This window comes from Schistocerca cancellata, chromosome 10, assembly GCF_023864275.1.
Source record: "Schistocerca cancellata isolate TAMUIC-IGC-003103 chromosome 10, iqSchCanc2.1, whole genome shotgun sequence".
Classification (NCBI taxonomy): domain Eukaryota; kingdom Metazoa; phylum Arthropoda; class Insecta; order Orthoptera; family Acrididae; genus Schistocerca; species Schistocerca cancellata.
Genome location: NC_064635.1, coordinates 130,773,523 through 130,800,216, shown reverse-complemented (window position 1 = coordinate 130,800,216; position 26,694 = coordinate 130,773,523). Strand labels below are relative to the sequence as shown.

The 26,694-nt window shown below is 42.9% G+C and overlaps 1 protein-coding gene across 1 annotated transcript in view; it reads right to left on the bottom strand.

Moving 5' to 3' along the window:
* LOC126106355 (basic proline-rich protein-like) overlaps window positions 1-18,487 on the bottom strand; it is a 109,596-nt gene extending 91,109 nt beyond the window's left edge. The window contains exon 1 of the mRNA XM_049912607.1: window positions 18,226-18,487. The gene's annotated coding sequence lies outside the window, so the exon portion shown is untranslated. The remainder of the gene's footprint in view (window positions 1-18,225) is intronic.
* Window positions 18,488-26,694: the final 8,207 nt, after the last annotated feature.

Below are 26,694 nucleotides of genomic sequence, written 5' to 3'. Positions count from 1 at the left end.
TCCTGCAGAGTCTTCCACTGGAGTTTATCTATCATCTCCGTAACGCTTTCGCGATTACTAAATGATCCTGTAACGAAGCGCGCTGCTCTCCGTTGGATCTTCTCTATGTCTTGTATCAACCCTATCTGGTACGGATCCCACACTGCTGAGCAGTATTCAAGCAGTGGGCGAACAAGCGTACTGTAACCTACTTCCTTTGTTTTCGGATTGCATTTCCTTAGGATTCCTCCAATGAATCTCAGTCTGGCATCTGCTTTACCGACAATCAACATTATATGATCATTCCATTTTAAATCACTCCTAATGCGTACTCCCAGATAATTTATGGTATTAACTGCTTCCAGTTGCTGACCTGCTATTTTGTAGCTAAATGATAAAGGATCTATCTTTCTGTGTATTCGCAGCACATTAAACTTGTCTACATTGAGATTCAGTTGCCATTCCCTGCACCATGCGTCAATTCGCTGCAGATCCTCCTGCATTTCAGTACAATTTTCCATTGTTACAACCTCTCGATACACCACAGCATCATCTGCAAAAAGCCTCAGTGAACTTCCGATGTCATCCACCAGGTCATTTATGTATATTGTGAATAGCAACGGTCCTATGACACTCCCCTGCGGCACACCTGAAATTACTCTTACTTCGGAAGACTTCTCTCCATTGAGAATAACATGCTGCGTCCTGTTATCTAGGAACTCCTCAATCCAATCACACAATTGGTCTGATAGTCCATATGCTCTTACTTTGTTCAATAAGCGACTGTGGGGAACAGTATCAAACGCCTTGCGGAAGTCAAGAAACACGGCATCTACCTGTGAACCCGTGTCTATGGCCCTCTGAGTCTCGTGGACGAATAGCGCGAGCTGGGTTTCACATGACCGTCTTTTTCGAAACCCATGCTGATTCCTACAGAGTAGATTTCTAGTCTCCAGAAAAGTCATTATACTCGAACACAATACGTGTTCCAAAATTCTACAACTGATCGACGTTAGAGATATAGGTCTATAGTTCTGCACATCTGTTCGACGTCCCTTCTTGAAAACGGGGATGACCTGTGCCCTTTTCCAATCCTTTGGAACGCTACGCTCTTCTAGAGACCTACGGTACACCGCTGCAAGAAGTGGGGCAAGTTCCTTCGCGTACTCTGTGTAAAATTGAACTGGTATCCCATCAGGTCCAGAGGCCTTTCCTCTTTTGAGCGATTTTAATTGTTTCTCTATCCCTCTGACGTCTATTTCGATATCTAGCATTTTGTCATCTGTGCGACAATCTAGAGAAGGAACTACAGTGCAATCTTCCTCTGTGAAACAACTTTGGAAAAAGACATTTAGTATTTCGGCCTTTAGTCTGTCATCCTCTGTTTCAGTACCATTTTGGTCACAGAGTGTCTGGACATTTTGTTTTGATCCACCTACCGCTTTGACATAAGACCAAAATTTCTTAGGATTTTCTGCCAAGTCAGTACATAGAACTTTACTTTCGAATTCATTGAACGCCTCTCGCATAGCTCTCTTCACACTACATTTCGCTTCGCGTAATTTTTGTTTGTCTGCAAGGCTTTGACTATGTTTATGTTTGCTCTGAAGTTCCCTTTGCTTCCGCAGCAGTTTTCTAACTCGGTTGTTGAACCACGGTGGCTCTTTTCCATCTCTTACGATCTTGCTTGGCACATACTCATCTAACGCATAATGTACGATGGTTTTGAACTTCGTCCACTGATCCTCAACACTATCTGTACTTGAGACAAAACTTTTGTGTTGAGCCAACAGGTACTCTGAAATCTGCTTTTTGTCACTTTTTCTAAACAGAAAAATCTTCCTACCCTGTTTAATATTCCTATTTACGGCTGAAATCATCGATGCCGTAACCGCTTTATGATCGCTGATTCCCTGTTCTGCGTTAACTTTTTCAAATAGTTCGGGTCTGTTTGTCACCAGAAGGTCTAATATGTTATCGCCACGAGTCGGTTCTCTGTTTAACTGCTCAAGGTAGTTTTCAGATAAAGCACTTAAAAAAATTTCACTGGATTCTTTGTCCCTGCCACCCGTTATGAACGTCTGAGTCTCCCAGTCTATATCCGGCAAATTAAAATCTCCACCCAGAACTATAACATGGTGGGGAAATCTACTCGAAATATTTTCCAAATTATCCTTCAGGTGCTCAGCCACAACAGCTGCTGAGCCAGGGGGCCTATAGAGACATCCAATTACCATGTCTGAGCCTGCTTTAACCGCGACCTTCACCCAAATCATTTCACATTTCGGATCTCCGTCAATTTCCTTCGATACTATTGCACTTCTTACCGCTATAAACACGCCTCCCCCTTCACTGTTCAGCCTGTCTCTGCGGTATACATTCCAATCTGAGTTTAGGATTTCGTTACTGTTTACGTCTGGTTTCAGCCAACTTTCTGTCCCTAGTACTATATGGGCGTTGTGATCGTTTATTAATGAGAGCAGTTCTGGGACCTTTCTATAGACGCTCCTGCAGCTGATGGTCGAAGTAGAGACGATATAAAATGTAGACTGGCAATGGCACGGAAAGCGTTTCTGAAGAAGACAAATTTGTTAACATCGAGTATAGATTTAAGTGTCAGGAAGTCATTTCTGAAAGTATTTGTATGGAGTGTAGCCATGTATGGAAGTGAAACATGGACTGTAAATAGTTTGGACAAGAAGAGAATAGAAGCTTTTGAAATGTGGTGCTACAGAAGAATGCTGAAGATTAGATGGGTAGATCACATAACTAATGAGGAAGTATTGAATAGGATTGGGGAGAAGAGAAGTTTGTGGCACAACTTGCCCAGAAGAAGGGATCGGTTGGTAGGACATGTTCTGAGGCATCAAGGGATCACCAATTTAGTATTGGAGGGCAGCGTGGAGGGTAAAAATCATAGAGGGAGACCAAGAGATGAATAAACTAAGCAGATTCAGAAGGATGTAGGTTGCTGTAGGTACTGGGAGATGAAGAGGCTTGCACAGGATAGAGTAGCATGGAGAGCTGCATCAAACCAGTCTCAGGACTGAAGACCACAACAACAACAAGCAAAGTGAAACTGATTATCTATTAAAGTGCTAATTTAGTCACACAACTAATAGGAAGGACAGCATTCCTACCTCACTGTACGAAGGAACTCATGAATTTGCATTCAGAGTGACACAGTCAGCAAAAAAGTGCTTGTTGGAAGAAAGGCTCAAAAAGAAAAAAAGAAAGAAAAAGAAAAAAAAACAAGAGTATAAGTGTTCCATAAATCTAAATACTCTCTTTGATAATGCCAATGCTAAAGCTTTGAACATGATGAAAATAGAAGAGGATAAACTCCATCTATTATATCAAAGAGCGCCCGCCTGCAGAGGTTATCTGGAAAGTGTTGACTGGAAGTTGGTGGGGAAAGGGGGAAAGTTATAGCTATAGAAGAGGAATCAAGGAAAATGATGAGTGAGAACAGTGCTTAGTTTTTCGAAACTACTAGAGATTCACCTGAAGAAACCACTGAAGTGAATGATTCTGACGGTGGTTCAATTTTTACAGAGCCCTGCACGAATTCAGCTTGAGTTTCTTGTAATGATGTAACAGCAGGAGACAATAAGGTGAATTCATGGTATTTAGAGACCTGCTGTTATTCTCTTGCCATCATCACAAGTATGAGCTAGTGTTATGGAGCGTGTTTGTTACCCCAAGTGGCAATTAGTCCAGACGGATAATTTTTCAAACAATTTAAAGAAAAGTGGAACAGCATGAAAAATATAAAAAAAATAATAAAAAAATAAAGATTGTCATTAACATTTACATGAGACTTTCAATGATGCTGAAATTGACGAAGCACCTAACTTCTTCCTAAAACTACTATAATAAGTACACCTCAAAAAATATTATTGTTAACTCCTTTAATTGCGTATCATATTTCTGGGGCTATTGTGGACTTGAATCTACAAGGAAAATCGGCTGGAGCTTCACACCATGCAAGGTGGATAGCCAAAAGAATTTATTCTTTGAATATTTTTCTCTTAATTGTCATCTATCCTTCAGTGTTAGTGAATTGGATGGTCTGAAGAACACTCATCTGTTTGTGTTAAAAGTATGTGCAAAATTGTGGTTTCTGAGTTCACCAGCAAGTGGTGTACCTTACAATGACGTGTGCTTTTTAAAAGAAAAACTTGTAGGAAGAAGTACATGCAAGGATTTTGTCAAGTGCTCTGTAGGCACTTATGGTAGTAAATGTAGAGATTTGTGTGTTATCACTGATGACAATATTAACAATGACACTAAAACATGGTGGTTCATGGTGTGGGTTCCTGTAGTCATGTCCTAGTTCATGAACCACGGGCAACGTATGAGTGGCCAAGTAAGTGGCCCCGACAGTCGGGATACCAGTTACTTTGGAATAAGGCTGGGCATCTCTGACATATTCTGAGTCGTGGTCACTTTTGTGCTCAGACAGCAAAGACTACCAAATCCACCGGTTAGTCCCTCAGCCATTAGGGGTAAAACCCAATGGGACTCGGGGCAAGTAAGGCTAGCAACCTGCTTCCCTGGTACCTTAAATATGATGCTGGCAACAATCAGAGCAAAATGCCTCAGACCTTTGGAGGTGACGGAGTCCCACCTCTAACTGACAAACCAGGGACTCCTACAATACAACTTGGCAAACAAATGGTAATGAGATGGGGAGCTACTAATATCAATGGGGGCTATTCTGGGAAGAAGGTAGAGCTGGCAGAGGCTGCAAATAAGATGGGGTTTGACGTTTTAGCTGTTAGTGACATTCTGGTAAGGGGTGAGAAAGAAGAGGAAGTGGGAGAATACAAGGTCTACCTGTCAGGAGTCAAAGCAGGAATAGCGCAGTGAGGTGTAGGGCTTTACATCAGGAAAGAAATGGAACCCAGCGTAGTTGCAATAAGGTATGTAAACGAATGACTAATGTGGATAGATTTGACAGTGTCTAGCAAGAAAATTACAATTGTGTCAGTATATTTGCATTGTGAAGGGACAGATCAAGATAAGATGGATAGTTTTTATGACGCACTCAGTGATTTAGTTGTTAGAGCAAAGGACAAGGACAGTGTTCTGCTCGTGAGTGATTTTAATGCCAGGATTGGAAATTGAACAGAAGGGTATGAAAACGTTATGGGTAAATTTGGAGAGGATATGGAGCCCAACAGGAATGGGAAACAACTCCTGGATTTCTGTGCCAGTATGGGCTTAGTAATCACAAACTCCTTTTTTTAACATAAGAACATTCACCGGTATACTTGGGAAGGCAGGGGCACCAGATCTGTCATTGACTATATAACAACAGATCAGGAATTCAGGAAGCCTGTGAGGGACACACGTGTATTCAAGGGATTCTTTGATGACACTGATCACTATTTAATCTGCAGTGAAATTGGTACTGTGAGGCCGAAAGTGCAGGAGGTCAGGTCCATATGTAGGAGGATAAGAGTGGAGAAACTTCAGGATAAGGAAATCAGGCACAAGTATATAACAGTGATCTCAGAAAGGTACCAGTTAGTTGAATGCAGTCAATTACAGTCATTGGAAAAGGAATGGACAAGGTATAGGGACACATTACTAGAAGTGGCTAAAGAATGTCTTGGAACAGTAGTGTGTAAAGGTAGGATGAAGCAAACAGCTTGGTGGAATGACACAGTCAAGGCTGCCTGTAGAAGGAAAAAGAAGGCATATCATAAATGGCTACATACTAGAACTCAGGTAGACAGAGAAAGTTATGTTGAAGAAAGAAACAAAGCCAAACAGATAATTGCAACATCCAAGAAGAAATCTTGGGAAGACTTTGGAAAAAAGTTGGAGGCTTTGGGTCAAACTGCTGGAAAACCATTCTGGAGTGTAATTAGCAGTCTTTGAAAGGGAGATGAGAAGGAAATGACAAGTATTTTGGACAGGTCAGGAAAACTGCTGGTGAATCCTGTTGATGCTTTGGGCAGATGGAGGGAATATTTTGAAGAGTTGCTCAATGTAGGTGAAAATATGATCAGTAATGTTTCAGATTTCGATGTACAATGGGATAGGAATGATGATGGAAATAGGATCACATTTGAGGAAGTGGAGAAAATGCTCAATAGATTGCAGTGCAATAAAGCAGCTGGGGTGGATGAAATTAAGCCTGAACTCATCAAATACAGTGGAATGTCAGGTCAATTATCCTACACAGGATAATTGAAATGGCGTGGGAGTCAGGACAGATTCCATCAGACTGGACGAAAGCTGTAATCACACCATTCTTTAAACATGGAAACAGAAAAGATTGTGACAACTACAGAGGTATCTCTTTAATCAGCATTGTGGGTAAAATCATCTCAGGTATTGTTGAAAGAAAAGTGCGAGTATTAGTTGATGACAAATTGGATGAAAATCAGTGTGGGTTTAGGCCTCTTAGAGGTTGTCAGGACCAGATCTTTAGCTTACGACAAATAATGGAGAAGTGGTACGAGTGGAACAGGGAATTGTATCTATGCTTTATAGATCTAGAAAAGGCATATGACCGGGTTCCTAGGAGGAAGTTATTTTCTGCTCGACGAGATTATGGAATAAGAGGCAAACTTTTGCAAGCAATTAAAGGCCTTTACATAGATAGGCAGGCAGCAGTTAGAGTTGACAGTAAATTGAGTTCATGGTTCAGAGTAGTTTCAGGGGTAAGACAAGGCTGCAACCTGTCTCCACTGTTGTTCATATTATTTATGGATCATATGTTGAAAACAATAGACTGGCTGGGTGAGATTAAGTAAGATATGTGAACACAAAATAAGCAGTCTCGCATATGCGGATGACTTAGTTGTGATGGCTGATTCGATTGAAAATTTGCAAAGGAATATTTCAGAGCTAGATCAGAAATGTAAGGACTATGGTATGAAGATTAGCATCTCCAAAACAAAAGTAATGTCAGTGGGAAAGAGATATAAACGGATTGAGTGCCAAATAGGAGGAACAAAGTTAGAACAGGTGGACGGATTCAACTATTTAGGATGCATATTCTCACAGGATGGCAACATAGTGAAAGAACTGGAAGCGAGGTGTAGCAAAGCTAATGCAGTGAGTGCTCAGCTACGATCTACTCTTTTCTGCAAGAAGGAAGTCAGTACCAAGACTAAGTTATCCATGCACCGTTCAATCTTTTGACCAACTTCGTTGTATGGGAGCGAAAGCTGGGTGGATTCAGGTTACCTTATCAACAAGGTTGAGGTTACGGATATGAAAGTAGCTAGGATGATTGCCGGTACTAGTAGATGGGAACAATGGCAGGAGGGTGTCCACAATGAGGAAATCAAAGAAAAACTGGGAATGAACTCTATAGATGTAGCAGTCAGGGCGAACAGGCTTAGATGGTGGGGTCATGTTACATGCATGGGAGAAGCAAGGTTACCCAAGAGACTCATGGATTCAGCAGTAGAGGGTAGGAGGAGTCGGGGCAGACCGAGGAGAAGGTACCTGGATTCGGTTAAGAATGATTTTGAAGTAATAGGTTTAACATCAGAAGAGGCACCAATGTTAGCACTGAAGAGGGGATCGTGGAGGAATTTTATAAGGGGGGCTATGCTCCAGACTGAACGCTGAAAGGCATAATCAGTCTTAAATGATGATGATGACTAAAACATGTATGATTAAAAATCTGCAGTGGAAAACTTTGGGGGCTGAAAATAAGTCACCATGGTACTTGTTGCAGTTCCAAAACCTTTTAAATACATTTATTTTTTTTGCCTCATATAATTTTATAAATTTATATTTAGCATTTTTGCATACACTATTCAGACTATATCAAAACATCTACTAACATATTGCCCTTTGAATCTTTTTATTATTTCAGATAAGGAAATTGGTAAGTTCATTTCACACAAGAGTTTGGACATGTTGAAGTAGTTAATCACAGATTTAGCTTGCTTAGATACGGTTCCATTCTCTTGGAATTCAAACACTTCCTACGTTAATCCGAAAGAGCTTATGAAACATCTTAAGGTGACAGATGAGAGAGGAGTAAAATTAATGTAAGATTTCAATGGACTATTAACAGCCAATGAAAAAGAATAGAATTCATTCTGCAATATGAGCAAAATCACCAGACTGGAAAAAAAGAAAAGCAACTGACAAGAAGACCACGCTAAAACTAGCACTGACTTATGTTGCATTCACACATTTTCTACGTTCTGTTACATAGTAATACTTTTAAGTGTCTCCATTTAAATATGTTTAAGGAAATTTGTGAAACATGAATAGGCTGATTTCAATTTTTTATGCCAACAGAAAAACACACACTTTTCTTCAGAATTTAAGTCTTATTTAGATATTTAAGTGCATTATGGCCTGGGTTAATGCTAATTACAAGGTGTAAAACTTCGCTTCTGCCATTTTTCCCCCCAACATTTGAGGCTTTAATGAAACAAATTTGTTACATATGTATCATTCAAAGTATTTTCCATCACTGGCCACTACTTTCTCCCATATTTCGGGCAGCGTACGAATCCCGCATCGGAAAAATTGTTCATCTTTTGAAGGAATCCACAAATCGATCCAATTTGTTCTTCATGAGATCTGAAGTGCCAGTCAGCCGGACCATGTGCCATTGGTCTAAACAGGTGATAGGGGGAGCAATGTCTGGAGAATACGGCGGGTGGGGTAGAACTTCCCATTTTAATGTTTCCATTTAATCGTGCCTCTCGCTATATTGTGGGCATTTTTCTTTTAATGCTCTGCTCAAATGCCTTAACTGCATTCAATAACAAGCACCTGTGATTGTTTCACTTGGTTTTAACACCTCATAGTACATGGTGCCGAGCTGGTCCCACCAAATGCACAGCATGATATTGGAGCTGTGAATATTCGATTTGGCCATCGACATGGAAGCATGGCTGGGATATCCCCATGATTTTTTGCGTTTAGGGTTATCATAACGAACCCATTTTTTGTTCCCGGCCACAATGCGATGCAGAAATCCCTTCTGTTTTTGCCTCTGAAGCAACTGTTCACAAACATACAAACGCTGTCCAACGTCTCTTGGTTTCAGCTCACACAGGACCCAAGTTCCTTCCTTCTGAATCATGCCCATAGCCTTGAGACGTTTTGAAATGGCATGCTGTGTCACTCCCACTAATCGTGCCAATTCTTCTTCAGTTTGACGTGAGTCTTCACTTAGCAATGTCTCCAATTCTGCATCTTCAAAAACATTCTCTCTTCCACCACTATGTCAGTCTACGGTGTTAAAATCACCATTCTTGAAACGTTGAAACCACTCACAACACATTCTTTCACTAACAGCGTCCTTACCATACTCAAGAACCATTCCAGATCAGAAGGTTGCATGTTCAGATCACGTCGGGGTCACCAATTATGTAGGCGACTTGCCTACAACAAATAATTGCATAGCCGTCCGGTATAATGACTTAACGGAGTACTATTTATTCGTGAAAACTCACACTGAGAAGAAAACTAAAAACAACAGTGAAGTAACAAAAACTAGGAGATCCTATAGTCTTATGGCAAAGATAAAAAACAACACATGACCAAAAAAAAACTCTCGCGCACTTTTGATCTCACTTTGCACCAGATATGAAAAATATCACTGCCACAAGGGCATTTGATGAGACTCAGCTGCTGTTTCCTTCATACTGAAACAAAACAATAACACCTCCAGCAAATGATGAGAATTAGGCTCATAAACTGACGTTTTCAATCAAGAACAACTTTATTATGCAGACACAAATCGACTAATGTATGAATGAGGTTATGTTGACTGAGGTCCAAGTTAACTGCCTGACATCTGCGATCTGTTTCTTTCAACCACTACTTATCGTTGTCGCCACCTATCAGCAAACAGCGGAAGCAAAGTTGTACACCTTCTAATTGTACTGAAACTTGGCACATCATTAAAACATGGCAAAAGTAAAAATAGCTGGATGGATGTATGTTTAAATCACCTGACTTTTTTTGTAACCCCCAAATAAGTACCACCCCAATATGGCTACAAACCAGCACAACCTAATATTACACTAGATCCAGCAAATCAGTAAAAAAGATTAGCAGACATGTTTTATACAAAAAACTTACATAATTCTATTTGTGTTCCATATTTTCATTCTTTGCCATAAACAAATTAAACTTATTTCGATTGTTGTATCTCTCTATGATATTTCACTCACAATGATTTCTCAAGCTTTATTTTGAACATTCCTGTTTCTGTATTCAGCACTTCCATGATCGTACATACAAGAATATATTTCCATTACACCAACAAACAGAAATATTGAACTCAGGGTTGTTCCTCATTTTCCTGGGTACAAAGACAATTGCACAACCAAAACAGGAAAATTCATAAACTGTTTGCAGCACGGATGTAGCACGCAGAAAAAGTGGAGCATGTTGCATACATCTAGCCATCATGTGGCATGCAATACAGCAAGGTTACATTGTGTCAGTCTGGTAGGCACTGCCTCCATTAGACTGTGTGTGTTCCATTGAAGCTACAAGCTAGATGTTTGCCTTGTGTCATGCCACACAACATTTCACTCTGGTGGTTGCCCTGCTGTAAGCTACCTCAGTATGCCTCAAGTTCTGACTCAAATTTCAATACTAATTTGGTTTTTAACTATTATTTCCAAACATAGGTTCCCCACAGATTATACGGGAATAGCACAAGTAGGGGAACGAAGTCGGCGGACGGCCAAAGTCAGAGATTGCGCAGAAAAGAGAAATGCAGTCCACACTGACAAGTCTCTGATTTGTATCCACAGCGATTGAAGTTTTGTGTCTAGTGTGAGAACAGGTTTTCTTTTACATGCAAATATCTGATTATCTCCTCAGTGTAAGAAATGTACACAATTTTCCACCCTACTGAAATGTCAATTACATTTCTCCCATTAAAATTACTTGACCTAACATGAAATTATGTCCATAGTGTTAATTTTATGAATGCACGATCAGAAATGTTTGGTCTGATGCTCTCTTAATTTGGTCATCATTAACTACTTGTACAAAGCATTAACTGAGTGTAGTAAAAACTTCACAACTCGTGCCTCACAAGAAGCTGGCTGCTGAGGAGGTTGTCCAAAACATGCTTCACAGAGTGCACTAATGATGAGATCATGGCAACATGTAGGCAGTAGGCGCAATAAAAGTGGTAGTAACCGGGAGGCCAGGACGGAAACAGACTTCCGAGGTTGCCAACAAGCTAAAATTTTTCAGCTAATCTTATGACAAAAATGCGGTGCTGCTTCCCACAATCTCGTTCCAGTATATCTGCTTTTTTCTGGCTCCAACATAACAATAAGTCATATTAATATTTAAGTATTAAATAGATTTTAACACCTACAATAACACAGAGTAAAGATTCACTTTACTCTCAATGCAGTCTTTTGTCTCCCTTCTTTCGAAAGCAGAGAGAGTTGCAGAGGAGTTCCAGTTCTTCATTGAAAACAGGAAGACATTTTTTGATAACTGGTCCATCATCATCAGATATCCGCCATTACAATGTTGTATACTTAACATTACTGTAATGTGGTGTACTTAACATCACTACAAAAGAAGGAATGTATGTTATTACATATGCTGAATAATTCTGTGCATGAAGGACAATAAAAACAATAAGGCAGTTTGAAAAGATGTTCCTGAATATTCTTTGTATTTTACTTACCAACCTATTTACTTTACACAATCAGGCCCAGAGGACCACGTACAAACTCCTGTTCCACTGGATTCTGTTTTGTGCCTTCTGTTGCCAATCACCTTCTATGTCAATTTGCAGCAAGTTCTCGTGGATTTCATCCATCCACATTTTCTTTGGTTGTCCTACTGGTCTTTTCCTGTATGGAGTAAAATCCACAGATTTTAAATGCCGAAAGTGTTTGTCCATCTGAGCGACAAGTTCTGCCTGTACTAGCTGCTTGCTTCTCATCGGGTCCATGATGTTTAGCCTATTGTAGATTTCATCCAGCTTATAATTGTGCTGGGTCCTCTATCGACCAGTGATCTCATATTGTATTGGATCATTGACCTAACTTAAGACTTTTCACTCAAAAACAAGATTGTTTATGCCTATTTTCCAGACACTGCAAATTTCAACCATACAGTGCTATGGGTTGGATCAGTGTTCGGCACAACTGGAGTTTGAAATTCCTGCAGGATTTAAAAAGCTGAGTCAGACTGAAGCATGATTGGTCTGCATCTTGGATCCCTGCTTTGATTTCAGCCTCACATGATGCATCCTCTGTAAAGATTATCTGAGATATTTAAAACTAACAACCCCTTAAAATGATCGGTTTTCGACTACCAGAGGCTGGCCTGGGTCTCTTGAATATGTATGGGTCCTGCTCATCCCCAGGTACTTGGTCTTCAACTGAGTCACAAGGAGACCGATTCTGCTCGCTCGCATCTCCACGCTGTCACACATCAGTTCTTCCTTAAATCTGGACAATAGGGCAACATTGTCAGCAAATGTAAGATGCGCGATTTTCTCACCCTCTATCTCACTCCCCTCGAAGTTCTTATGGAAAGCTTCCCTCATTATCTTTCCGAGTGCCTAGTTGAACAATATTAGTGACACATTATCTCCTTGTCCCAACCCTACTTTTATGTAGAAGCTCTCCATGACTTTCTTCCTGAGCTTCACTTTGCCTCTGGAATCAGTGAGACAAGCTCTAACTCGGTTGATTGAATTTCTTGGGCAAAATCAGTTAGGCAATTTGTTAGGCTCTCCTGGTTCATGCATGTACATGTCTTCTTAAACAGCAAGTTTCCACACCTTTTTCGTGAGCTATTGCAGCACGCAGATGTGGTTGACAATCAAATGGTCCTTTCTAAAACCCAACTGATATTCACCAATCACTTCTTCTGTATTCTATTCAGTATTCCAGTATACAGTTGGATAACCCCTTTAGCATGAGGGTTAGTGCAATGCATTTCATCACCTTTCTTGTGTATAGAGCAGATGGCCACTGTTTTCTAATCTTCTGGAATCTCCTCTAAAATCCAGATCCTATTGATTTAATTGGTGAATTTACTTGTGCAGTCCCTCTCCTCCACATTGAATGACTTCTGCCTGGACTTCATCTTTTCCTGGACTTTTCTTCTCCTTCAGCTACATTATTTGAATCTTTATGTCTTCCAGTGTAGGTGGTGGATAATATAAATCTGCAGTGTCAGGAGGTTGAAATACAAACAGATTTTTAGGTTCATCACAGTTGAGGAGCTCTTTGAAGTATAATTTCCATCTCTCAGCAATGTTGAAGTCAGTGATGAGTATGATGCCGTTGCTGTCCTTGATGAATTTCTGGCTTCTTTTTTTACTCTTTTCCCAGGAAAACTTGTTGAGCCTTCTCTATCATTCCTTTGACTTACATTTTCTCTGCTCTCCTCAGGATTGCTTGCATAGTTTTCCATACTTCTTCTAACTGTGCTTTAACTTGAGAAAGATCTGCACTTTGTTGCAGCTCTCCTCTCTGGCTGTGTGTTGTAGCCAGCTTCTTACTAGGAAATGGTCACACTCGCACTTTGCACCTCAAGCTATCTTTACAGCTATCACCCAGTTCTTTGCTTTGATGTCAGTTGCAATGTGATACATCTGATTAACCATTTTTATCATCTTGCAACAGCCAAGTTCCTTAAGGTATATCCTTCCTTCTGTAGGATATTTGTGTGGCTGATGAAGATCACTTGCAATGCTTCAAAGGTTATTAACTTGATGCCATTGTGCATTGCTGAGTTCATGTAAGTTGTGTCTTCCAGTAGCCGAATAGTCTTTTCTTCCTATTTTATCAATCGTATTGCCCAGTAAGAGCCTACATTTCCTGTTGGGAACAGCACCCACGACAACCTCCAATTCTGCATAGAGGAATAACATCCTTAGTCCCACATCAGAGGCTATATGATCCATAATTATTTACTTTATTTGGGACAAAGAATGTAAAGAAAGTATCAACAGAAACCACAGCAATAAAATGAACAAAAAGAAGTAAAATGTAAAGGAGTACTACTGTGTTCATTGATTGCAAGTACCACAATTTCTTGAGACTGTATAACAATACTTATTCTTTCCTTTAACTTTTAATCACAAAGTAGTTGCAGGTACTTGCAGTTATTCACATCTGAGGTTTTATCAGTAAAGTATATATTACTGCAGATATCTGCATCTGCTCAGACCCCTAACTGTGGTTTAATCTTTCACAAAGGGTATAATAATGTGCTTCAGACATTCCGCCTAGTTGTTTTTTTCCATTTTATGTACAATATTTCAACGACCGACCCAGGACCGCTATTTACAGCACAGTTTGAAAGGAGCAAAATACAATGGATGCCAAAAATGGCTTATCTACCTCGTGCCGGGGCAATATCCGGAAAGATTGGTAGACTCCAATGGAAACAAGGCATCCAGTATATTTTGCTCCCTTCAACTAAAATAACAGGTACTTTGTGTAGTATTAAAGACAATCTTGGTCATTTATTGCAATCCATGTGAATAGGACATGTCTTATGGGAGGGGGGAGACAGGTTATCAGATTAGTTGAAGAGAGATGCAAGGGACAGCACGACACACCCAACTAAATCAACCAAGCAAATCATCTGTTGTTGAGCACAGACTCTAATATAATCACAAAATTAAATAAGATCAGCATCATGGTGCAAACACCAAGTTTCTCTTATAGCATAATTAAGGAGTCTATTGAAATAAAGATGTCAGAAAACCTAACAAACATGGATGGTGGTCTAAGATTAAGTACTACTTCTGATCTGATAATGAAGTTAAGGAATTCTGCTATCTATGCAGCAAAATAACGTAACACACAGAACAAAGACGATAAAAAAGGCCGACTAGCACTGGTAGAAAGGGGATTCCTGGCCAACAGAAATTTACTACTATCAAATACAGGTCATAATTTGAGTAAGTAATTTTTAGGAATGTATGTCTGCAGCACAACATTGTATAGTATGAACATGGGCACTGGGTAAACCGGAAACAGAACAGAATCAAAGCATCTGAAATGTGGTGCTACAGACAAGTGTTTAAAATTAGGTGGGCAGATAAGGTAAGGAATGGGAAATTTCTCCAGAGAATCGGTGAGGAAAAACACTGACACTGACAAGAAGAAGGGACAGGATGATAGAAAATGTTACAATATCAGGGAATAACTTCTACAGTACCTAGAGGGAGTTGTTGTGATTAAAATCTGTAGAGGAAGACAGGTTGGGAGACATCTAGCAAATAATGGAGGATGCAGCTTGCAAGTGCTCCTCTCAGATGAAAAAGGTGGCACAGGAAAGAAAGTCATTTTTGGGCCGTATAAAACCAAGCAGAAGACTGATTACTCAAAAAACAACAAAGGCATTAGTTGTGCAGTTCAATAATACTACTGTTGTTAGCTGAACTGGCACTGAATCTGAGTACAAATGCACCTCCTCTCGAAAAAGACCAGCCTTTTAGTCACTCCGTTAATACATTTTGTACAAATTCATTATGTCAGAATAACCAAATGAGATTAGTTTGTGTGCACTGTACATAACTGAAGACAAACATTTTTTCTAAGGGTATTTTAAGTTAATGAATGTCCAAATTACTTAAACAAAAGAATTTGCTCCGTTGGTCAATTGTGTGTGGAAGAATGAGCAATTACCTCCATTCAAACAAAGAATTACAGATTTAATGAAGATGGAGCACGATTGGAGAAACATGGTGGATAAAGACAGCAAAGACTTTTTCAAAATGATAATTTAGAGAACCATGGTGAAAATATAAAGCTAAAAGGCTGGGTGGCAATTTGAAGTCCATTCTTGACTAACACACCAAACAATGGCACCACCTTGATCAGTACCAATGAAAAAACCATCCCGGGATGCCCACTGAGTAATCTACAATCCTTGCACCATAATCACTGCTTGCTTAGGTGTGGGCTGGCAGACGGTAACAAAGTGGGTGGGTGGGTGGTATAGGCGACAGAGAGGAGTGGGGTTGGCATGGGTGAAAGAGAAGAGGCAGTGCATAAATGACAGAAGAAGGGGGCGGGAGGAGAGCAATGGGAGAGCAACGAGCGAGGTAAGGGGAGCCAACAGACGTGGGGGGGGGGGGGGGACTGAAAGTAGAGGGGGCAAGAGAGAGAAAAGTGGGGGCAAGAGAGAGAAAAGTGGGGGCAAGAGAGAGAAAAGTGGGGGCAAGAGAGAGAAAAGTGGGGGCGGCAAGATGCAAGACACAGAGGGGGCGAAAAGATGCAAGAGAGGGGGAGGGCGAGAGAGAGAGAGAGAGAGAGAGAGAGAGAGAGAGAGAGAGAGAGAGAGAGAGAGAGAGAGAGAGAGAGAGAGACTGGGGAGGGGGCGAGAGAGACTGGGGAGGGGGCGAGAGAGAGATTGGGGAGGGGGCGAGAGAGAGATTGGGGAGGGGGCGAGAGAGAGATTGGGGAGGGGGCGAGAGAGAGATTGGGGAGGGGGCGAGAGAGAGATTGGGGAGGGGGCGAGAGAGAGATTGGGGAGGGGGCGAGAGAGAGATTGGGGAGGGGGCGAGAGAGAGATTGGGGAGGGGGCGAGAGAGAGATTGGGGAGGGGGGCGAGAGAGAGATTGGGGAGGGGGCGAGAGAGAGATTGGGGAGGGGGCGAGAGAGAGATTGGGGAGGGGGCGAGAGAGAGATTGGGGAGGGGGCGAGAGAGAGATTGGGGAGGGGGCGAGAGAGAGATTGGGGAGGGGGCGAGAGAGAGATTGGGGAGGGGGCGAGAGAGAGATTGGGGAGGGGGCGAGAGAGAGATTGGGGGGGGGCGAGAGAGAGATTGGGGAGGGGGCGAGAGAGAGATTGGGGAGGGGGCGAGAGAGAGATTGGGGAGGGGGCGAGAGAGATTGGGGAGGGGGCGAGAGAGATTGGGGAGGGGGCGAGAGAGATTGGGGAGGGGGCGAGAGAGATTGGGGAGGGGGTGAGAGAGATTGGGGAGGGGGCGAGAGAGATTGGGGAGGGGGCGAGAGAGATTGGGGAGGGGGCGAGAGAGATTGGGGAGGGGGCGAGAGAGATTGGGGAGGGGGCGAGAGAGATTGGGGAGGGGGCGAGAGAGAGGAGAGAGAAAGGGTGGGGGAGAGAGAGAGAGGAGAGAGAAAGGGTGGGGGCGAGAGAGAGGAGAGAGAAAGGGTGGGGGGCGAGAGAGAGGAGAGAGAAAGGGTGGGGGGCGAGAGAGAGGAGAGAGAAAGGGTGGGGGGCGAGAGAGAGGAGAGAGAAAGGGTGGGGGGCGAGAGAGAGGAGAGAGAAAGGGTGGGGGCGAGAGAGAGGAGAGAGAAAGGGTGGGGGGCGAGAGAGGAGAGCAAGAGAGGAGAGGAGAGCAAGAGAGGAGAAAAGGGGAGAGCAAGAGAAAGGGAGAGAAAGAGAGGAGAGAAAGGGAGAGCAAGAGAGGAGAGAAAGGGAGAGCAAGAGAGGAGAGAAAGGGAGAGCAAGAGAGGAGAGAAAGGGAGAGCAAGAGAGGAGAGAAAGGGAGAGCAAGAGAGGAGAGAAAGGGAGAGCAAGAGAGGAGAGAAAGGGAGAGCAAGAGAGGAGAGAAAGGGAGAGCAAGAGAGGAGAGAAAGGGAGAGCAAGAGAGGAGAGAAAGGGAGAGCAAGAGAGGAGAGAAAGGGAGAGCAAGAGAGGAGAGAAAGGGAGAGCAAGAGAGGAGAGAAAGGGAGAGCAAGAGAGGAGAGAAAGGGAGAGCAAGAGAGGAGCGAAAGGGAGAGCAAGAGAGGAGCGAAAGGGAGAGGAAGAGAGGAGAGAAAGGGAGAGCAAGAGAGGAGAGAAAGGGAGAGCAAGAGAGGAGCGAAAGGGAGAGCAAGAGAGGAGCGAAAGGGAGAGCAAGAGAGGAGCGAAAGGGAGAGCAAGAGAGGTGAAAGGGAGAGCAAGCAGGGGGAATGAGGGAATGGATGAAAGAGGATAAGGGGAAAGAGGAGAAAGGCAAACAGGGAGAGAGGTGAGAACTAAGGGAGCAGAGAGGAAAATAGGGGAACAAAGAATGGGGAGGGAAGGAGGAAAAGGCGTTAAAGTTTGGGGGAAAGGGTGAAATGAAGAGGCTGCGTGAGATAACTTTAGGGGATAATGTCTGTCGATTACTATGTGGAATTTCTTTGCTATGATATTCGTTTCATGAGGCAAAAGCTTGAACCTTTCTTTTGTAGGTAACAGGGATGGCGTTCTTTTTTCCAGTCTGATCATGTGCTCCAATGATCTCGTGGTAGACAAGAGGTTACATAGGCTTCTTTTTGCATTGCTGCTTTCTGGTTGTACTAACCTGCCTGACAGAGGCGTTGCTCGGCGCGGACACAGTGGTGGTGACGGCACCGGCCGCCACCGCCACGCTCGCCTTCACCGCCGCGGCGGCCGGAGTTGCAGGCGTCAAAGTCGCCGCCGCGGTAGACGGAGGCGGCGGGGGCGGAGGCGGCCCCGGGCCCGGAGAGGGCACGGGCGGCTGGTGCTGGTGCTGCCCGTCGGCGGTGGAGGACGACGACGACGAGGCGGAAGAGGCCGTGGGCGGCCCGGTGACGGACGCCGGGGGCGGCGGCTTGGAGTGCGGGCAACACGGCGGCGGGGGCGGAGGCGCGGCAGCTGCGGCGGCGGCAGCTGCAGCGGCCGCGGCGGCGGCGGCAGCGGCGGCACCGGCGCCGAACTGCGCGGGCCGCACCGCGCGGAACGGCGACGGCAGCGGCGGAGGCGGTGGCGGCGCGGCGGGCGCGGGGGCGGCGGGCAGGTACTGCAGCGGCACGCCCAGCGGCAGCACGGGCGGCGGTGCGGCCGCGGGCCGGTACAGCAGCAGCGGGTGCGGGTGCGCGTGCGGGGGCGGCGGCGGCGGGAACACGGGCAGGTACATGGGCAGCATGCCGGGCGCCGGCGCCGCCGCGAACAGCGGCTCCACCGCCGCCGCCGTGATTGGCACGCCGCCCACGAAGTACTGCATCGCCTGCCGGCACGGCCGCGGGCCAACAGTCAGGAGGCGCAGCGCTTCCGCAGTGCGCGCTGCCGCCGCCCACAGTTACGACTGGCTCCCTCTCTCTCTCTCTCTCTCTGCCAGGGAGGGCGCCACGCAATACACACGCAGAGATGGCCAGGAAAAGGGCGGCGGTATACAGAGGGAGACAACACCGAAGAGGGCAACCCCGCGGCGAGAATGAAGTACCGTTAGGCAACACACACACACACACACACACACACACACACACACACACAGTCTCTAACCTCCCCTATAACTAAGTCATATGACGGAGGGCAAAATGCCGAGTTTCTACCATTACGCACTATGAGAAGTGGAGCAGACATTTACAGTTTTGCTCGGTTACTGCTTAAATCGAGCACAGATTTGAACAATGAATCACTTCTTGCCTTACTATAAGGGGTGTTCGAAAAGAAACGAGCCAGAGGCATAATTACTGCAACCAAAACCTGCATGTTAAAAGTATTGACCCCGGCTGTTGAGACACTTGTCCCACTGTGACACAAGGCGGTGAATGGCTGTCTCATAAAATTCCCGGGGATGCGATGTGAACCAGTTCCATACGTACAGCTGCTGCTGGACGTCGTCGTCCAAGGCGAATCTTTTGCCCTTATGCTGAAGTTCTCCTTCGACCAAGATGGCCCTCTTCTGATTCACTTCCTGCAGCACGGGGCAAGAGCGAATGCAACGCATTACGCGCAAACCTTGACCTCCCTTCGCCAAGCGGAGAAATCAAAACCAGCAGGAAATCTCATCCGTGGGGTCATTCTGCTCCACGACAACGCAAAGCCTCCCAAGACCGACAGTCGCGGCACTCCTGCAGAAATTCAAATGGAAAATTCTCGGCCACCCTCCATACACTCCGCGCTTCTCTTCCTGTGATTACACCATTTTTGGTCCCCTTACAAAGGGGTACTGGTTTCTGTAACTGTGCCTCCGGCTCTCTTTTAGTAGTACATCTAATGTAACTTTCCCGAAATTTTCAATATTAGTGTGATCGTTTGAAGCATTGTACTGACAGTGCTTTCTTTTTAGAAACGTCAGAATTTCAGTTTCTCTGTGAAGTGTGATTTTGTTGCACTGTGAGTCACGCAGCGTCGCATCCATTGGAGAAAAAAAACGAAATATCAGTCTGACACGATTTAGTTTTCTGCTTATACGTCGACAATACGTGCGAATTGTTTCATTACGCTCTTATAAAAATGATACTCATTTCCATTCACAATGCCCAGTTTTTATATATTACACGCTTATGTTTTATAGCTTTTGCGTAGCCAGTACAGGTATCGAAAAATATCAAGACGAATTGGTCACGGAGAAAACTTGCACAGTGAGTTAGATTTTTACATTCCGTCATCTCAAAATCTTCGTCACTATCGAGTTCTATATCTGAGGACCAACGTATCTTTGCGAGGTGGGTATAGAATGACTTATCATTCAGTTCGTCATATTTAGACACAAATAAATACTAGCAAACAGAACAGCATTCGCGTCTCTTAAGTAACGATATCATTCCTTCAGCTTGCAAATTCTCTGATAATCGCAAAAATAGCGTTCGCAAATTTGTGTTTTTGAAAAACTTTTACCCGTCGAATGAAATCTCACATCCATTTACATATCTTTCGGCGCCACCAAAATCTGCAGTAGTTTTCGCCATTATAATAAACAAACCTTTACAGGGAATATAACCATTGCCATAAAGAAACTGAACAGTATTCCTGCAAATGGATGCGGACACTAGTCAGCAGACAGAGTTATTGGTTTAAATATAATGACGTCTCGCGCGGTCTATAAACGCAATGTTTTGTGATGCAAAAGAAAGGGGCCCGGAATAGGATGATGCCGACAATGTATCAAGTAACTGCGACACAATATTCGACTGTTAATCTTCAGCCATTACAGCCACAAACGGAATTACTCCTGATTATCGCTGACTTCATACGTATTCTCTCTCAGCGATGTAATACTATACCATCGCACTGCAGGCCCAGATCATCATGACTGACATTTGCAATGAAAAGATACGGTCTGTAAAATTTAGTTTAAAATCAGTTATAGTGTTGTTTCAAACACCCTTTTCTACACAAAATGTATCTCAGTAGAAAAAGGACGTGTAGAATACGCAATAAGCGCGTCCTTTCTTCCGCAGATCCTATGTAGCAGCGTGAGGCACCAGCACTTCTTAAAGAAATTTTACTACTTCGGCAGCAAAACAGCCCATGACGGACGGAGCACGGACGACATCAAAAGCAGACTAGCATTGGCAGAAACGGGAATTCCTGGCCAAGAGAAGTTTACTAATATCAAACATAGGTCTTAATTTGAGGAAGAAATATCTGAGAATGTACGCTGGAGCACAGCACTGTATGACAGTGAAACATGGACTGTGGGAAGAGCGAAACAGGAGAGAATCGAAGAATTTGATATGTGATGCTACAGAAGATTATCGGAAATTGGGTGGACTGATAAGATAAGGAATCAGGAGACTTTCAGTAGAATCAGAAATATATGCAAAGCATGGAGGAGGAGGAGGAGGAACAGGATGGCAGGACATTTGTTACATCGCGGAATAATTTTCATGGTGTTATAGGGAGCTTTAGGCGGTAAAACTTTTAGAGGAAGACAGAGATTGGAATACACCCAGCAAATAACTGAATACGTAGATTGCAAGGCACAGGGTAGCAATTCGTGGCAGGGCGCATCTAACCAGTCACAAGACTGAGGGGAAAAAAAAAAAAAAAATTCGTTGAGTTTTGTAATATGTCGTAAGACTAGACTCTTACATGAGCAGTGCTTATTTCCGTGAACGCTAAGTAACCTGCCTCCAGCCGAGCAAATTCTGAAGTAAATGACTGTACTAATCACGATTTCGGTTAGCTTAAGACATTTATATACTTCATTGTTGGTTTCAAAAATCTAGGCGTCCGTGGAATTTTAAATAGTGGCGGTAACTTAAATTTTGGAGGAGGAGGAGAGAAAAAAAGCTACGAAAAGTCTCTGCGAAAATCTTCCTGTAGGAAGTATGGAATCCGTTGCCCAAGATATTCATCCTGTCGATAAATACGAAAACATCCAAGCTTAGAGCACAGTACGCTAATGATTATTTAGCTACAGGTTGTTGACATCATTGAACTGTAGGCTGGAACCATTAGTGAAGTCAGGCATTTTCAAATCAGAGAACCAACCTTTTTACAACTTATTTGCAACCAACGGAACAGGCAGTGAGTTGCTTTCGGAAGCACTGTTAGTAAACAATGGTTCTGTTTTTACTACCTGCATTACGATTTGACAACCCGGACGATCGAGAGGAAAGAAAGCAGACAGGTCAGCAGCAATTTCACATATCTTTGCGCATTTCATTGGAAATAGTCAACTTTGTTAATCTGTATCTGCAACAGTGTGTGTAGATAAAATGCTTGAACCTTGGAAGGTGCGGGCTTAGAACGTGTATGCCAAACAAAACGGGAAAATATAGCTTGAAAATTCAGTGCTTCACTGATGCACGTCCCAAATTACTTGCATGATGCGGACATTTTGTCCGGGAAAGGCAGCGATGGTCACACACTTTCCAACCATGAGAAAGGTCAGTGTTCAAACAGAGACGGTTCTTTTCTGGAAACACGCGGATGAATATTACACGTAGAAGTCTGTCTTCTCAACAAAACTAGTGAATGATTTATTTATTTTAAAAGGTGTGAAGGCATTTTAAATCATCAGAAGATTACTTGTCATCTACCTAAAGACAGATATCACTTATCCTAAAGACGTGGCACTATTCTTTACGGAAAAGGGTAAGAAAAATATAAGACGACAGAAAAAAGAAAATTTAAGTTTCACAAGTATCCAGGAGAAGACTATTTTGTGAAAAACAGCAGGGTATCGCTTGAAATTTTATAGCTCCTGTCTCTACCATTACGAATACCAACATCCTATATTTATATGCAAGACTAATATAACTTTCAACAAGAATATTTCAAAATCTGAAAACCAACCAGCCCATTGTGGTTTAGTGCATCGGTGTGAGGAATATTAAAGATTATAAAAGGCTATTTCATAAAAAAGAGTACCATCAACAAACTTCGGAATTCGGCGCAGTTATGATACAAAATTGCAAATTCGCAGTTATCCGTTACCGGATGCGAGACGTATTATCTACTAACAAAAAAGCTGGCAAACAGTGTGCTCTTACGAATGTACTGTGCTGTTATTGGGGCGCACCTATATTACCGACAGGTTAACACGGGGCACGGTCATCCGCTACAAAGTTGCGGGCTGTCTATCCAACGGCTTCCAGGGACGAAAAAATCTCTTTTCAGTATCTCGTATAATTACTGGCCGAATTTTAAAATTTAAAATGCTGTCATACTCTGCTCATCTTATGTTAAAGGCTTAACTCAGTAGGGCAAGTATTACAGTTCGCAACTGTGTACCGTAAACGAATATGTGCCGAGAGAGCGTGACTCAAGGCGCGCAAAAATACCCAAACTATATTCATCCAGTATTTGAAAATAGTAGCGCTCCACCTTTACGAAACTTTTTCTTTGCCGCATCCACAAACTGGTGAAATGAAGAGTGTTTACGTTTACTACATTTTCACTGTTCACGCAGTAACACCAGGCATGACGTTTCAATTTATTATTTCTTTACTGCTACCTCTCTTCACAACACATTTTGAAGACAGTATCCACATACACTACTGAAGGTACTTGCAAAATTTATATCATTGTACTGCATACAGTACAGGAGACATGACGCAATAAACACTGAGATGCATGAAAAACTAGACTATAATCGTCTAGTATTTGATAACGAGAGCACGTAACGACTTCCAACGAACTCTGGACAAAATTTCAAACCTCTTCTAAAAATTTTCTCACTTAAATGCTTAACTTTAGAAATTTATCACATTAACTCATCTGCAATCAGAAGTTTGGAGCTGTTTTCTGAATGGGACTTCGATTCTTTAAAGACTGACTGGTTTACTGGTTGGTGAATAAGTTGCCAAGTGCCGTTCCTTTGAGGAAACCCTACGGAAGGCAAAAGCTGGGAAGTATCCTGTAATTTAAGCCTGGATTCTTACCTTTGTGCACTATAAAAGGGTGAGTTGAGGTATACCTCTAACTACGTACACACTCTGTAAACATTTGGAAGTTCACAACAGTTCATGTTGTCCCAGTTGTTAAGTCTTCATACTGCTCCATCCAAGACTGCAGCATGGGAGGAATGAATGCGTAAATACCTACGTGTACTGCATTTAGTCTATTCGAACCCTGCTGGGGCGGTGCACAGGGGCTTATAGTATGCTCTTACATCCATCATTTAAAGCTGGTTACTGTTCATAAGTAGGCTTTTTCACGAGATTCTGCGTCTATCTTCAAGCGTCTGACAATTCAGTTTCTTCTCAGCATCTCAGTGACACACTCTCTCAGGTAAAACACACCTGTGACCATCCCGTGCTGCACTTGTCTGTAGCCCCTTGTTAGTCCTGTTTGGTACGGGTCCCACACACACGAGCAGTAGTCTATGGTGGGTCGCAAGAGGGTTTTGTAAGGAATTTCTTTTTTTAGACTGTATTTCCCTAGTATTCCACTAGTGAACAGAAGTCTGCCACCTGCCTTACCTACGACTGAGCCAATGTGATCGTTCAATTTCATACCGTAAAAAGTGTTATTCACACGTATTTGTATGAGATGACCGATTCCAATATCGTGACTTGATATTTTCCGATTTGTGAAATGTACAGTTTCAGTTATCAATATTTAAAATAAGTAGCCAATCCTTGCACCACTTTGAAATCTTACCAAGATCCGACTGAATATTTGTACAGCTATTTTCTGACAGTACTTCATTACAGGCAACCGTAGAAATCCGCGAAAAGTCTATGGTTACTATTAATGTTGTCTGCAAGGGCTTTATACAACACGAACAGCCAAGTGTCCAAACCCAATTCCCCGAAACACACATGCCGTTAAATACACCTGACAATCACTCTCCATCCAAGATAATATGCTGCGTCCTCCCTATCAAAAAATCCTCAATTCAATTACAAATTTCACTTTATATTCCATAAGAGAGTACTTTCGACAATAAACGTACGAGTGGTACTGAGTCAAACTTTTTCGGAGATAAAGAAATGATGCATCTGACTGACTGCCTTGATCCGTGGTTTTTAGCGTGTCCTGATCGAGAAGTCTGGCTTTCTTGCAGACAATAAGTATAAAGCAGCAGTCATAAATTTTAACCCTATAAATGAAAGGATGTGTACTTTGAGAATGAAGGCTCGCGTCTTCAACATCACTCTAGTATGTGTGTATGCACCCACAGAAGACGATGAGGATGAAGTGAAAGATGAGTTTTATGGTCGGCTGGAACAGGAATTAGAAGGCATACCGAGGAATGATGTAAAGATAGTGATAGGTAGCTTCAATGCAAAAGTGGGAATAGAAGAAACCTTTAGAGAAAGAGTAGGAAATGAAAGCCTGCATGAGATGTCGAATAAAAATGGACAAAGACTTATAGACTTTGCCCTGGGCAATGCAATGGTAATGAAGAGTACATGGCTCCAGAGAAAGAACATAGGAGAGCTACATGGCGCTCGCCAGATAGCACTACTTTTAATCAAATTGACGCTGTGGTAATCGACAGGGGACATGCGTCTGACATCCTTGAAGTTGATAGCTGCAGGAGGGCTGACTGCGTTTCGGATCATTATATGGTAAAAATGAAATACAGACAACGCATAGCCGTCTATAGATCCAGAGGGAAGAGAAAAGCTCCGCGAAGATACAATGTTTCAAAATTGAAAGAGAGGGGAGTATCCGAAAAGTGTGAGCCTAACAAAGCCAAGCTCTGGAAAGCATTGAAGGGAAGTGGAGTATGATTAAAGAAGCTCTTCAAGAAACTGCAGAAGAAGTCTTAGGCTTAGAAAAAAGGGTGAGAAGGGCAGGATGGTAAGATGAAGATTGTAAAAAGGCAGTGGAAGAGAGAAATGAGGCAAGGAAGAAAATGATAAATAGGACAACAAGATCTAATACACAAGAATTCACGAAGAAAAGGAAAAGAGGCAGATAGGATTTGCAGAAGAAAGAAGCGAGAATTAAAGAGGAGATGGATTACGGAGCTAGAAGAAGAATGCAATGATCAAGAAGTAAGAAAATTCTACAAGAGAGTTCAGGAACTGAAGAAAGGCTTCCAACAACGTACGGTATGCTGCAGAGATAAAGAAGGAAATTTTATAGGAGGAGAAGAACAGATTGTAGACTGATGGGCCGAATGTCACTTCAGAAAGAGAAGTTCTGGAAGAAAATGAAACAAATCACCAACTGTGGCAGAATGTTAGTCAGGATGAAAGACCTGTACCTATACCAACAATAGAGGAGGAAGTTAGGAAAGAAATTAAAAGTCTAAGGAATAATAAGGCTCCAGGTAACGATAACATTTCTGCAGAGATGATCAAGGGTGGAGGTGAGCATCTAACAAGATTGGTACATCAGCTGATGGTGGAAATATGGGAAAAGGAAGAGATGCCAGACCAGTGGAACATGGCCATTATATGCCCGATTCATAAGAACAAGGACAAAGCAAACACTGAAAATTATCGCGGTATTGCTTTACTCAGCGTGGTGTACAAAGTATTAGCCAAAGCCACTGCTATGAGACTTACACCAATTACAGAAGAAATACTCGGATACTACCAGAGCGGGTTTTCGAAGGGGCAGATCAACAACAGACCAGATGTTTAAACAGCCCTATGATAGTGTTAAAAGGAAAAAG